The sequence below is a fragment of the Pan paniscus genome, chromosome 1 (genome assembly GCF_029289425.2).
Source record: "Pan paniscus chromosome 1, NHGRI_mPanPan1-v2.0_pri, whole genome shotgun sequence".
Lineage (NCBI taxonomy): Eukaryota > Metazoa > Chordata > Mammalia > Primates > Hominidae > Pan > Pan paniscus.
The window spans coordinates 66,521,980-66,535,225 of record NC_073249.2 but is presented as its reverse complement, the minus strand read 5'-3'; the positions used below and the strand labels follow the sequence as shown (position 1 = coordinate 66,535,225).

At 43.0% G+C, this 13,246-nt stretch overlaps 1 protein-coding gene across 3 annotated transcripts in view; it reads left to right on the top strand.

Moving 5' to 3' along the window:
• Positions 1-13,246, top strand: part of LAMC2 (laminin subunit gamma 2) — an 80,021-nt gene that overhangs the window by 29,927 nt on the left and 36,848 nt on the right. The window lies entirely within an intron of this gene.

The window sequence follows — 13,246 nt, the reverse complement described above, 5'->3', positions numbered from 1 at the left end:
AGGATTTAAAAAGGAAGATTTATTGTTTTTTTTTTAAGGAATCAATGAAACATAAATTTAAATAATTGAAAAATCATGGCTTTTATTTCAATTATCTCCAAAAGGCATTTTAGTACAAATTAGAATCTCCTTTTTAACTTCTCTTTATTCAGACACATCATAGAAGGTTTCTTTCCTTTTGGTCCTCTTTGCTTCAGGTATTTACCTCTGGCATCCCTGGAATCTCTGATTCCCTTTATTTCAACTGCTTCTTAGAGGGGCATAGGATACCTTTTTCTAGGCCATGCAAGAAATGTCCAGAGAACACTATGCTCTTTGAATAACAGTTAAATGTCCTTTCTATGCTGGAATGCTTTTCTTTGTAGGTAACTTCACAGAAATGTATAACCCTTTATTTCTGTGGTCAGAAGAGTGTGGGGTTCCATGGAGGTGGTTGCTCTCATATAGAATCTTACCACAATCACTTCCTGAGTCTATGCTGCAGCTGACAGCAGCTGTCTTGCGGTAGAGCCTTTGACAGTGCCAGCTATAACTCTAATGTCCTCAGTTTGCCTTCCCTTTCACCTGTGAGCTTACTCAGACTGAACCCTCAGTTTTACCTTTACCCTCCACTCCTTTGCTAGTCAGACAAAACTTGGTGTCCCCAGTTTCCCTGTTCACTGGGACTTTCTTCCCCCTCCTCATTGTCTGCCTGGGCACTGGTGTCCCAGTGGAGTGTCAGGGGAAGACATCTCCAGGTGTGAACTCCTGATGGAGTCCTCACCAGGCTGAGTCATCTACAGTTCACACGGGTACATTCCCAAGTCTAGGCTGTGATATAATGTACTATGAACTCTCGGTGAAACAGGTGTCTCCTCTGAAGCCATAATCATTCAAAAGGAAATGGCAGTGATCTGAGTTTCACTGACTCTTGATGACTTTGGAGTATTCAGAGTTGAAAAAACTGACCCATACTTTATGATTCAAAATTGCCTGTGAGATTAGAGAACTGAGCTCTGTCATTCCTCTCATCCTAGCACTTCCTGCCTCAGCCTTACTCACATTGCTTGGACATTTAAATGTCAACTGGTGCCGTGCCCTTTATTTAAATGAAACAAATGGATCAGGCAGGATATGGTATCAGTTTTCTGGCTGTGGTGGCTTAAAATGTGGCTATGAAAAATTTGCAAAAGAAGCCTAAATTCAGCTAAAAGCCTTAGTGAGAGAAGTACCATTTCAGTTTTCTTGTTCTAATTAGGGAACATATTGTGACATTCTTTAAGAAGATAAAACTAGAAGCAGATATTCACACATTAAACAATGAAGTTCAAGGCCAGTTTAAATGATGAAGGATTCAGATTTTGTTTTAAAATATCTGCTTAAGCCGAGAAACATATTAAAACTTGGAAAGAAAAATTCCATGTAGGAGGTTTTAAAACTAGAAAAATCCTTATAAGCATTTTCATCATCACATGTAAATATAATATAATAAAAACATTCATCTTTTCATCTTGAATGTCTCAGACTTGAAGACATGGATTTTTGCAAAGAGGATCATAGCTTCTGATGCCTTTGATATCAAACTGATAAATGACAGGTAGTATCTTGCTTTAGATTGCATACATAATATGCAATTTGAATATTTGTCATAATTATTTATTTTTGATAAAAATGATTTTTTTTTTTTTTTTGAGATGGAGTTTCACTCTTGTTGCCCAGGCTGGAGTGCAATGGCACAATCTCGGCTCACTGCAACCTCTGCCTACCGGGTTCAAGTGATTCTCCTGCCTCAGCCTCCCAAGTAGCTGGTATTATAGGTGTGTGCCACCACACCCAGCTAATTTTGTATTTTTAGTAGAGACAGGGTTTCACTATGTTGGTAAGGCTGGTCTCAAACTCCTGATCTCAAGTGATTCACCTGCCTCGGCCTCCCAAAGTGGTGGGATTACAGGCATGAGCCACTGTACCTGGCTGATAAAAATTTTTAAAATACATTAGGATAAATTTCTATTTAAAGGACCCTTTCAATAATTGCTTTTGTACTGAGAAAAACCTTTGCTAGATTTTTAAAAGTGGGTATATGCAACTGAAACTTTATTCACCATCTTCAGTATAGCTTTTTACATTTGGACTTCCCATTGAAAGACCTCATTATAGGTGACTTCATGGAGGCAACTGTTGCTATCTTTGAACATAAAAGAGTTGTCAGTTTACATGAGAGCAGTCTTTTGACTCAGAAGAAGGGAATGGTATCCAATAAGGTATATTAAGATTTAGTTTTTAGTGTAACTTCTTTGAAAACAATGAAATAGGAGACTAGTTGAGATTGTCAGCCCCAATTTGTGTCTGCCCACCATGATGGTTTTCTTTTATAAAGCAAGAATTTTAAGAAGCAGAGGAAATGAAGACATAAAATGAAGTGTATGTGAATGAATGGAAGAGAGATGAAGATGTCCCAGTGGTGAGCGTTATATGAAATTAGGCTGGAAAAGTAGATAGGGTAAGACCATGATAGTCCTTGTAGGCAATATTGAGGAATTCTGGTGCTTAACTTCAAAGGAAAGGAAAGAAACTACAGAATATTAAGCAGAGAAGCCATGATACAGTTTGTATTTTGGAAAGATTTTCTGATTGCTGAGTGGAGGGAAGCAAAAGAAGTTGCAGGGAATTCAGCTAAGAAGTGATGGCAGGCAAGAGATGATTGAGGTTTGGTCTAGATATGACTATAGTGGAGATGGACTTGATTGGGTTTGAGATATTTAGTGGGTTATATCAACAAAATTCAGTGTTAAATAGGCAGGTGAGAAAGGTGGAGAACCTGTAAGGATAGCTTCCAGCTTTCCGACTTGAAGGCATGGCAATCATAAGTTTGGTTTTAAACAGGTTTTGTGTAAAGAACTTTTGAGATAACCAATTGGAAATGTAAAGTGAGCTGGGCGCAGTGACTCATGCCTGTAATCCCAACACTTTGGGACGGTGAGGTGGGCAAATCACTTGAGATCAGGAGTTCGAGACCAACCTGGCAAACAAGGTGAAACCCTGTCTCTACTAAAAATACAAAAAATTAGCTGGGCGTGCTGGCGGGCGCCTATAGTCCCAGCTACTTGGGAGGCTGAGGCAGGAGAATGGCGTGAACCTGGGAGGCAGAGCTTGCTGTGAGCCGAGATCGTGCTACTGCACTCCAGCCTGGGCGACAGAGCGAGACTCTGTCTCAAAAAAAAAAAAAAAGTAAAAGTAATAAGTAAATAAGTAAATAAATGAGTGGATGGCAGACATGAGGACCTGAAGTTGAGGATGAAGTTTGGGCCAAGGAAGTATCTTCGGATGTCAACAATTACGGTGGTTATTGAAGTCCTTGTCATGGATGAGATCACCCAAGGGAGACACAGACTGAGACGTTGTGGAGATTAAGGAGCCCTGAGGAGCACCGACATTTAGAGCTGGGGTAAGGAGAGGAGCCAGCAAAGCCTTGAATAGGGAAGGTCAGAAGGCAGACAGACACCTGGCAGTATGACATCATTGTATCCAAGGGAAGAGAGTTGCACAAAGGAAGGAGGGAAAAAGATTTGATGTCTCAGAAAGAGAATGAGGGACACATGCAGGAAAGGAAACACAGGGCACATCCCTTTCCTCTAAATAAGAAAGATAATTGAGCATCATCTTTTTTTTTTCTTTCTTTCTTTTTTTTTTTTTAATTGAGACAGAGTCTCACTCTGTCGCCAGGCTGGAGTGCAGTTTCGTGATCTCGGCTTACTGCAACCTCCACCTCCTGCGTTCAAGTGATTCCCCTGCCTCAGCCACCTCAGTAGCTGGAACTACAGGTGCCTGCCACCACACCCGGCTAATTTTTTTGTGTATTTTAGTAGAGACAGGGTTTCACCATGTTGGCCAGGATGGTCTTGACCTCCCGACCTCATGATCTGCCCGCCTTGGCCTCCCAAAGTGCTGGGATTATAGGCGTGAGCCACCGTGCCGGGCTGAGCATTATCTTTAAATGGTTCATAGTTCGACTAATTCACGGGAGATTACAGGTCACATCATATAAACTTGCTGCTGTTTCACTGAATCAGTTTTAGTGCACTAAGCAACCGAAATGGTAGCAACAGCAACAAAGCACTACGTAATAGCAACCAGCACACACTGTCAGGTTTAAACATGATGCTCAAATTCCTAGCTCCTGACATCGTCCCACACAGCCGCCAAGTACACTACCTATCAAGGCTGCCTGAGCACTGCAAACTGATTTCATGCTCTGAGGCCTGCCTCATCGCCTTGCCCTCCTCCCACACAGCCCTAGGCTCGCTGCCCTTTGAGGTGGCAGGCAGAAAGCATTGCAGCTCTGGGGTCATAGACCACAGATGGGTGGGCAGTCCTAGGGTGGAAATAGTTCATCTGGTATGAGCAGCAACCTGAAAGTCCCAGACCCTTAATCTCATTGAAAATCTCATGTTCCTCTCACAATTCTTTCTGTTCCCATCTCACCATGGATTTTTTTGCTTGGAACATTAGTTTTTTTACACTGAAGGTCATATATGTAGACAATGGAAACTTTGTGTAATGTATTGGGGAAATTTGAAAGTAGGCTTCTGGACGTCAGGGAGATTTCTGTATGTTCGGGTTCTTGTTGGCTTTTCTTTTCTTTTCTTTTTTTTTTTTTTTTTGAGACAGAGTCTCGTACTGTCACCCAGGCTGGAGTGCAGTGGCACCATCTTGGCTCACTGCAACCTCTGCCTCCCAGGTTCAAGGATTCTCCTGCCTCAGCCTCCCAAGTAGCTGGGACTACAGGCTTGCACCACCACACCCAGCTAATTTTTGTATTTTTAGTAGAGATGCGGTTTCACTATGTTGGCCAGGATGGTCTTGATCTCTTAATCTCGTGATCCACCCACCTCGGCCTCCCAAAGTGCTGGGATTACAGACTTTTCTTAGAGTCAGACTGCCTATATTCCTTCCTTCCTTTCTCCTTCCTTCCTTCCTTCCTTCCTTCCTTCCTTCCTCCCTCCCTCTCTTTCTTCCTTCCTTCCCTCCCTCATTCCCTCCCTCCATTCCTTTCTCTCTCCTTCTATCCATCATGCTGTCCACCATCTTTCCATCCATCCATCCATCCAAGCACTGCATTAGGTACAGTGGGGATATAAGGTGAGAAATGCTGTAGAAGAAGTAAGTCATAGACATAAACAGTGATGACACAGGATAGAACGAGGCAAATGCTGAGAGAGGTGAGGATGAAGTGCTCTGGGCTTTCACGGGAGAGAGAAGCTGCCAGAAGGTATCCGCAAGGAAGTGCACAATCTGATTTATGCACCTAAAAAGAAGACTGGCTGTTACCTGGAAATAGATTTAGGGAGGGTGGAAGCAGGGAGTGCTCCTGATAAAGGAAATAGCAAGCCTAAAAGCCAGAGGTGGGAAAGGGTTAGTGCAGCCTAGATCTGTGCATTGGAGCCCAGTGAACTCTTGATGAGGTAAAGTTGGAAAGGTTGGCAGGGGCCACATCTGCTGAGTTTTGAAAGAAGTTTGGATTTTTAATTTTGTCATTACCGTTAAAGCACTAAAAAGCATGATGATTTCACAGATTATACAAAGACAGCGATTAGATCACCTTAGTGAAAAGCAGAGCATGTTTTTCAGTTTAGAACAATAGAAAGAGGGCCGGGCGCGATGGCTCAGGCCTGTAATCCCAGCACTTTGGGAGGCCGAGGCAGGCAAATCACCTGAGGTCAGGAGTTCAAGACCAGCCTGGCCAACATAGTGAAACCCCATCTCTAATAAACATACAAAATCAGCCGGGCGTGGTGGTGGGTGCCTGTAATCCCAGCTACTCGAGAGGCTGAGGCAGGAGAATCACTTGAACCTGGGAGGCAGAGGTTGCAGCAAGCCAAGATCGCGCCACTGTACTCCAGCCTGGGCGACAGAACGAGACTCTGTTTCAAAAAAAAAAAAGAACATTAAAAAGAGGACCTGCTTATAGAAACACAATCATATGTATGCCAAGTGATTGAAATTTCTCGTAATTGTATGCCTCAAAAGGGCACTGTTTCTTATGGGAAATTTAAAATGAGATCCCGATGAACTGCTACTACTGATGATGATTATTCCAAGGCCTTGTCCTGAGTACAACCTGAGGAAATATTTTCTGTTTCCTTTTATTCTCCTAAGGCCACAGCTGGGAAACCGCCTTTGCCCCTTTGCTTCCTGTCCTAACCTGTTGGAGCTGCGTGTTTTAGTGAGGGGTGGGAGTGTTGTGAAGTGAGCCCGAGGGATCCTGCTCGCCTCACTCTATTGTTTAAGGAGAGGCTCCAGCTGCTTTGATCTGCGTCTCTGGGTGAGTGTGGGTGGTAGTGGGCAGTCCAGCCTGTGTCTGGCTGCCTGGCGGTCTTTCCTAAGAAGCACCTTGAGGGTCAGCAACTGTGTGCTATTATAGTTATTATTATAATAAATGCTTCAGTGCCAGAGAAGTAGCATACAGCAGTCAGACGCAATTACCATCCACGCACGCTTTACTAGACTTAAAGAAATCTGTGAAAATCTGACTCAAATGACTCCATTTCAGATGGGTTTATGTAGGACTTGAGGTAAACTTGCAGAGTCTCATTTCTTTGGCTGTGGAGAGAATGCTGGCTGGCAGAATCAAGGATTTGGAGGGAGCTGGAGTGAGGGGGCAGAAAGAGGAGAGGATGAAACCTTGAAGAAGTGTCCCTGGCTTTGTACCAATGAATAGTCAAAGGAATGATGGATGGGACCTAGAACCAGAGTTCAGCGAAAGATGGAGGAAAACCTGCTTGTTTTGTTTACTGACCTTAGAACGGCTTCAGATCTGTTCAGGGTTTGAGTCTGATTTTTTAAATTTTATTTTCCGATGATGTGCAATATCTTAATGCCAGATCCTGAACCCATACCTGGGTTCCAACACACAAATCCTTGCATGAACTCTAGAATATACTGAGCTTTTTCCCACCTTGGGCTTTTAGGCTTGCTCTTTCCTTTGTCAGGGGCACTCCCTGCTTCCACCCTCCCTAACTCCATTTCCCCATAACAGCCAGTCTTCTTTTTAGATGCATACATCAGATCATGCACTGATTCCTGTTCAAGTAGGAAAACATGGATAATATGATACATGCTTGACACAGGCAAATATCTTTGGAAAAATAAAACATTAGCAACCCCCTTGGCTGGGTGCGGTGGCTCACGCCTGTAATCCCAACACTTTGGGAGGCTGAGGCAGGTGGATCACTTGAGGTCAGGAGTTCACAGCCTGGCCAACAGGGTGAAACCCTGTCTCTACTAGAAATACTAAAATATTCCATTGTATTTCAGAAGATTATAAAAGCTCTAAGGTGAATTTTGAAGTCTTCATCAGCATATCTATATTAAAAGGAGATGACAGAAGCCAAAATAAAAGAATTATGGGCTGACAGGCAATTGGATTAAAATAAGCATCAGTTTCATTAAAAATGACTAACTTGAAGATAAATCTTTTGACTCCAGCACTCTAGAGGATCTAAGGTGACCTTGATGGACAGTGGAAGAAATCACAACATGGAACTCCCTGAATAAAAATTTATTGACTTAAAAAAAATACTAAAATTAGCTGGGTATGGTGGTACATGCCTGTAATCCTGGATGCTCAGGAGGCTGAGGCATGAGAATCGCTTGAACCTGGGAGGTGGAGGTTGCAATGAGCTGAGATCACACCACTGCACTTCATCCTGGATGACAGAATGAGACTGTCTCAAAAAAAGAAAAACAGCAACAGCAACAACAACAACAACAAAAAAAAAAAACAAAAAAAACCACACACACACAAAAATTAGCAAACTCCTTCTTTGAAATGTTACTGGCTCATAAAGTCTGATTGTTCAAGCATGCAGTATAGCCTCCCTATTAGATGTGATGTTTATTAAATTAATAAAATAAATATACATCTCATTGACCAAGGATAAAAGAAGGAAGGGGGAAAGGGGGCTTAAATCAGCAAAACAAAATCTACCGATGAGGTACTTTGGAAATAAAGATGATTTATCAGGAAAGAGTAAAAGAAAATCTGCAATAAAGTGATACAGACAAATAGTTTGATGTATTTGTTATGTAAACAATTCATAAGAAAAACATTGTGCCATAAGAAAAACATAGATAAATGGACAAAGATCATGAAGCAGACAATTATGAAAATAGAACTAAAACAGCAAACTGGCATATGGCACTTTCTACCCTCCTTCCCACCCATCTTACTACTTCCCAACTTCCTATGCCTTTCCACTGCTTTATATATTTCTCCCTAACAAATACCACTATCCTAATATTCTCTCTTGATATTACTTATTTATCTTGTTTATTTTCTTTCCCCCCAAATTGCATGTAAACTCCATGAGGGCTGGGACATCTGTTGGTTTTGTTTGCTACTGTATGCATCCCATTGCCTAGAACTCAGGGAAGGTCCAAGACAACCATCTATGGGTTTTTTAAAGTTCAACAGAACATTCATTCATTCATTTGTTTGTTAAAAAAAGACTAAATGCCTACCATGGACCAGGCACTGTGTGATATAATAGGGCTTCCTTTTTCCTTTTTCAAAAGCATGAGATGTGTTTTCTACCTGTTAGAACTGCAGAGTTGAGTGCAGAGATTTGCCTGTGGACACAGCTTTGTTTCAAAAATATATTTTTTTTAAATTTTGGCCAAAATTTTAAAACCAATAGATTTCATACACAAAGCTGGATTTCTGTCTTCTTTTAAAAGAAGAGTTGATGTTGACTACAACAGGCATCAATTGCATGTGGCTGCAACTGGCAGGGGGTGAAGTGCTGCTTCTTACGCCCTTTGGGCAGAATCCCCACCACTTCCTGTTGCCTTACTCTAAGCCTGGCAGTGCCCTTTGGCAACTGGTAGTTGCCAAACCATGGTAGTAGTTGGGCAGGTATTGGTCACAGAATAAAGACCACATACAAGCTACATTACACCGTTTTATTAAGCCCAGTTGCAGGAATATTCTAGAATTTTAAATAGAAAAGTTGTTTCCTGCCCCCCGCCCCCCCTCACCCCTAGTAGCAAGAGTAAATAATAAATGGTTTTAGGGAAGTTAGTCTCAATTTGGGAGATGGTTTGAGAGAGACCATTTTTCAAACACATTAATGATGAAAAGCATCATTCCATGCAAAAGAAGCTTGGAACAAGCTCTCCCATCATTTTCTTGGTGGGACCATTTCAAAGACTCAATACTGAGTTAAGTGCAATATAGCTGGGTGTTTAATCTCAGTGCAGCTTGGTAACTTCAAAGTCCTGCAGGCAAGGCTGTAGAGAGTGTCTTCACGGAGTTCTCATGCAATGCAGATACCCAAGGCCAATACATTCCCCAGACATGAGACCCATACATCCCCTCACTCTAGATGGCATTGCCCTTGGCTTTAAGGGAGACCCATTTGAAAGGAAAGGGGTATGTTTGCAATAGGCTTAGAATCTGTTGGGCAGGCTCTGGAGGGGAGATGCTGGCTAAGGACCTCCATCCCTGGAACCGTAATGCAACTCCATTGAAGGCTGTGCATTTAAAGGACAATGGGGCAGGCATGGTAGCTCATGCCTGTAATTCCAGCACTTTGGGAGGCTGAGGTGGGAGGATTGCTTGAGGCCAGGAGTTTAAGACCAGCCTGGGCAATACCACGAGAACCTGTCTCTACCAAAAAGTAACATATTTAGTTGAGTGTTGTGGCATGCATCTGTGGTCCCAGCTACTCGGGAGGCTGAAGTGAGAAGATGGCTTGAGCCCGGGAGGTTGAGGCTGCAGTGACCCGTGATCACACCACTGCACTCCACTCTGGGTGACAGAGTGAGACTCTGTCTCAAAAATAAAACAAAAGAAAATAGGCTGGGTATGGTGGTGCACACCTGTAATTCCCAGCACTTTGAGAAGCCAAGGTAGGCGGATTGCTTGAATCCAGGAGTTTACGACTAGACTGGGCAACACGGTGAAACCCCGTCTCTACAAAAACAAAAAACAAACAAACAGAAAAAAAAAACCACTACAAAAATTAGTTGGGCATGGTGGCACACGCCTCTATTCCCAGCTACTTGGGAGGCTGAGGTTGGAGAATCGCTTGAGCCCGGGAGGTTGAGGCTACAGTGAGCTGAGATTGTGACACAGCACTCCAGCCTGGACAACAGAGTGAGATCCTGTCTCAATAAAAATAAAAATTAAAATAAAATAAAAGAAGGACACCTATTATTTTCAAAGTAGAGCTTTAGAGGAGGAGACAGAAGAGGAGGGATGTGATAGAAAAAGATTATAACAAGTTTATATATTTTGAAAAGATTGCTCTGAATAAATATATAATGAGCTGCCCTTATGAAGTTAATTTTTACCACCACAAAGCATGTTCTTTTTTTTTTTTTCTTTTTTGAGACAGAATTTTGCTCTTGTCACCCAGAGTAGAGTGCAATGGCACAATCTCAGCTCACTGCAACCTCCACCTCCCAGGTTCAAGTGATTCTCCTGCCTCAGCCTCCCAAGTAGCTGGGATTACAGGCACCTGCCACCACTCCCAGCTAATTTTTGTATTTTTAGTAGAGACGGGGTTTCACTATGTTGGCCAGGCTGGTCTCGAACTCCTGATGTCAGGTGATCCACCCTCCTAGGCCTCCCAAACTGCTGGGATTACAGGTGTGAACCACTGTGCCCAGCCCATGTTCTAAATAAGAAAGGCACCATGAAAAATTTGTAGTTATTTTGAGATTGCTTCCAAAAGTCATCCAGGGCAGGGAGGGCATTGGCTCATTGGGTTAGCCAGATGAAGAACCTCGCAAGGACTGCTGAACAGTGAATTTAGCTCTTGTACATGCATAGTCATGTACTTGGTACAAATTTCACAGCACATGACAGCTGTGTGGCACATCTGTTGGAGATCCAAAAAATCAGTTTCACAAGCATTGGTTGGGAAAGATTCAGCTTGGCACTAGTTCTGAGAAAAGCCCTGGGACTTTGAGTTGTGTGCAAATGTAATATGCTGTAAGTTCCCTGAAATGTTAGTCTTTGCCCATGGGATAAAAATATCTAGTCCTGTTACAAGCCAAGCTGTTTAAATCACACTTGCAGTACTGGTCATATGAAGAAGGATACTGGAAATTAGAATTTGTTCCTAGGATGGTAGACAAGAAGAATCTAGAAATTATGACATAGGAAGTGGTTGAAAGACTTGGAGATGACAGATCTGTAGTCCAACTTGAACAGGAAAAGACTAAGGAGGGAGATGCCATAGCTATCTTCAGATTCACAAAAGCCTGATGACGCAGGGCCCTTTGGATGTAAAACAACACCTAAAGATTTTGTCTGTTGGATAAATAAAAGAATAAAAAGAGAGTAGGGGTGTGTGTGTGTGTGTGTCTGTGTGTGCCTGAGTGCTGTATGTATCTGTGTGTGTTGTGTGTGTATGTTTTCAGGCAAGAGCAAAAACACATGATGAAAATTACAGAAAGAGAGGTAGATTTAAAACACCATATAAAAATGTTACTGTTTGTAACAACCAAGCTGAATGACCCTCTATTAGGGATTTATAAAAAGAATGTCTACATGCAATGGTAAACTCAATCTTGAGAAGGAACATAAAATGGAAAGATGAGGGCTTTGGAGTCAGACACATCTGGGAGCAAATTACATCTTTGCCATTTAGCTGTGTGACTTTAGGCAAGATACCTAGCCTCTCTGAGTATTTGTTTTTCCATCTATTAAATGGGGATAATAAAACCCATGTTAAAATGTTGTGAGAATTAACTGAGCTGTCGAATGTAAAGTCCTAGAAACAGTACGCTTTGGATAAGTGTTAGCTGACTTTTCTAGATTAGATGTCATCCAAAGTAGAAAGAGTGAGTTATAGAAATTACTGTAAGGCAGTCACTTAGCAGGTCCATTAGATGTACGTGGTCACCGCTGGGCACGGTGGCTCACACCTGTAATCCCAGCACTTTGGGAGGCCAAGGCAGGCGGATCACCTGAGGTCAGGAGTTTGAGACCAGCCTAGCCAACACTGGCGAAACCCCATCTCTACCAAAAATATAAAAATTAGCTGGGCATGGTGGTGCGCACCTATAATCCCAGCTACTTGGGAGGCTGAGGCAGGAGAATCACTTGAACCCAGGAGGCAGAGGTTTCAGTGAGCTGAGATCATGCCACTGCACTCCACACTCCAGCCTGGGCGACAGAGCAAGACTTGGTCTCAAAAAAAAAAAAAAAAGATGTACATTGTCCCCTTGTATTGTCAGTGCCTGACACAGAGCCTGCACAGGGAGCCACTCAGCAGGTGATGGCACATCTGTTGACTTTATTGTCAGCACTATGGTTAAGTCACGCCCTAGAAACATATTCTCAATATGGCAGCATGGCCAACAGAGACAGCCTGTGTAGGGAAGGGAGGTTGGTGTTGGCATCAGACAGAGGTTCAAATCTCAGTTCTCCACTGGGTGGAGTTACTTCACCTTTCCGAGCTGCATGTTTCTCTTCTGAGGCAGTACGTGTTTCATGGAGTGAGTGATGAAATCGCATATGCAAAGGCATTTGATATTCTTTTCCCAGAGGGATCCTCTTTACAATCCAGGGAGGCAGATAATGCAGTCTGTATGGAAGAAAAAACAAGATTCAGAAAATTGAAGTGATGTGCCCAAGGAAATAGCAGAATTGGTATTTGATTCTTTCCTTTTAACCTGAAGGCCCATCATCTCTCTCTCCGAGACCATGACGGAAACATTTTTTGGTGTCTCAGTGTGCCGGGTACTATGCTGGGTGTTTCCGTGTTTCGCTTCTTTGCTGTTCGGGTCCTCATGGAGATGTTAGTCACTTTGCGAGTCTCTTTGGAACATCTGCAGGATGGGCTTCCTAGATACTTGAGAAAGGTCATTCTTCATGGGACACTTGGCTTTGGGAGGAGACATGTGCCCAGACGGTCACGTCCACTCCTTGCCTTGACGGGCACCGGTGGGATGGGTGTTGTGTATCTTGAGCAGCGACACCATCGGCTAATAGCTGTGCTGAGTCCGCAGCTGCCCATCCTCAGGTCTCCGTGAGCCCACAGACTTGCTCTGTGGGATTGCAGTGTTTTGAAATGAACTCCTTGCAAACATTTAAATCAGAAATATCCGCATAAAAATGTAATTTAACATTTTGGGTTTCTCTCGAGGAACTGGACAGTCTGGCAACCCTGAGCCCATGTTCTCCCAGACAGCAGCCCACCAGCATTGCATAGTGCCTACTTCCTTTAAGTGGAGCAGGCGTCCCCGGGGTCCCTGC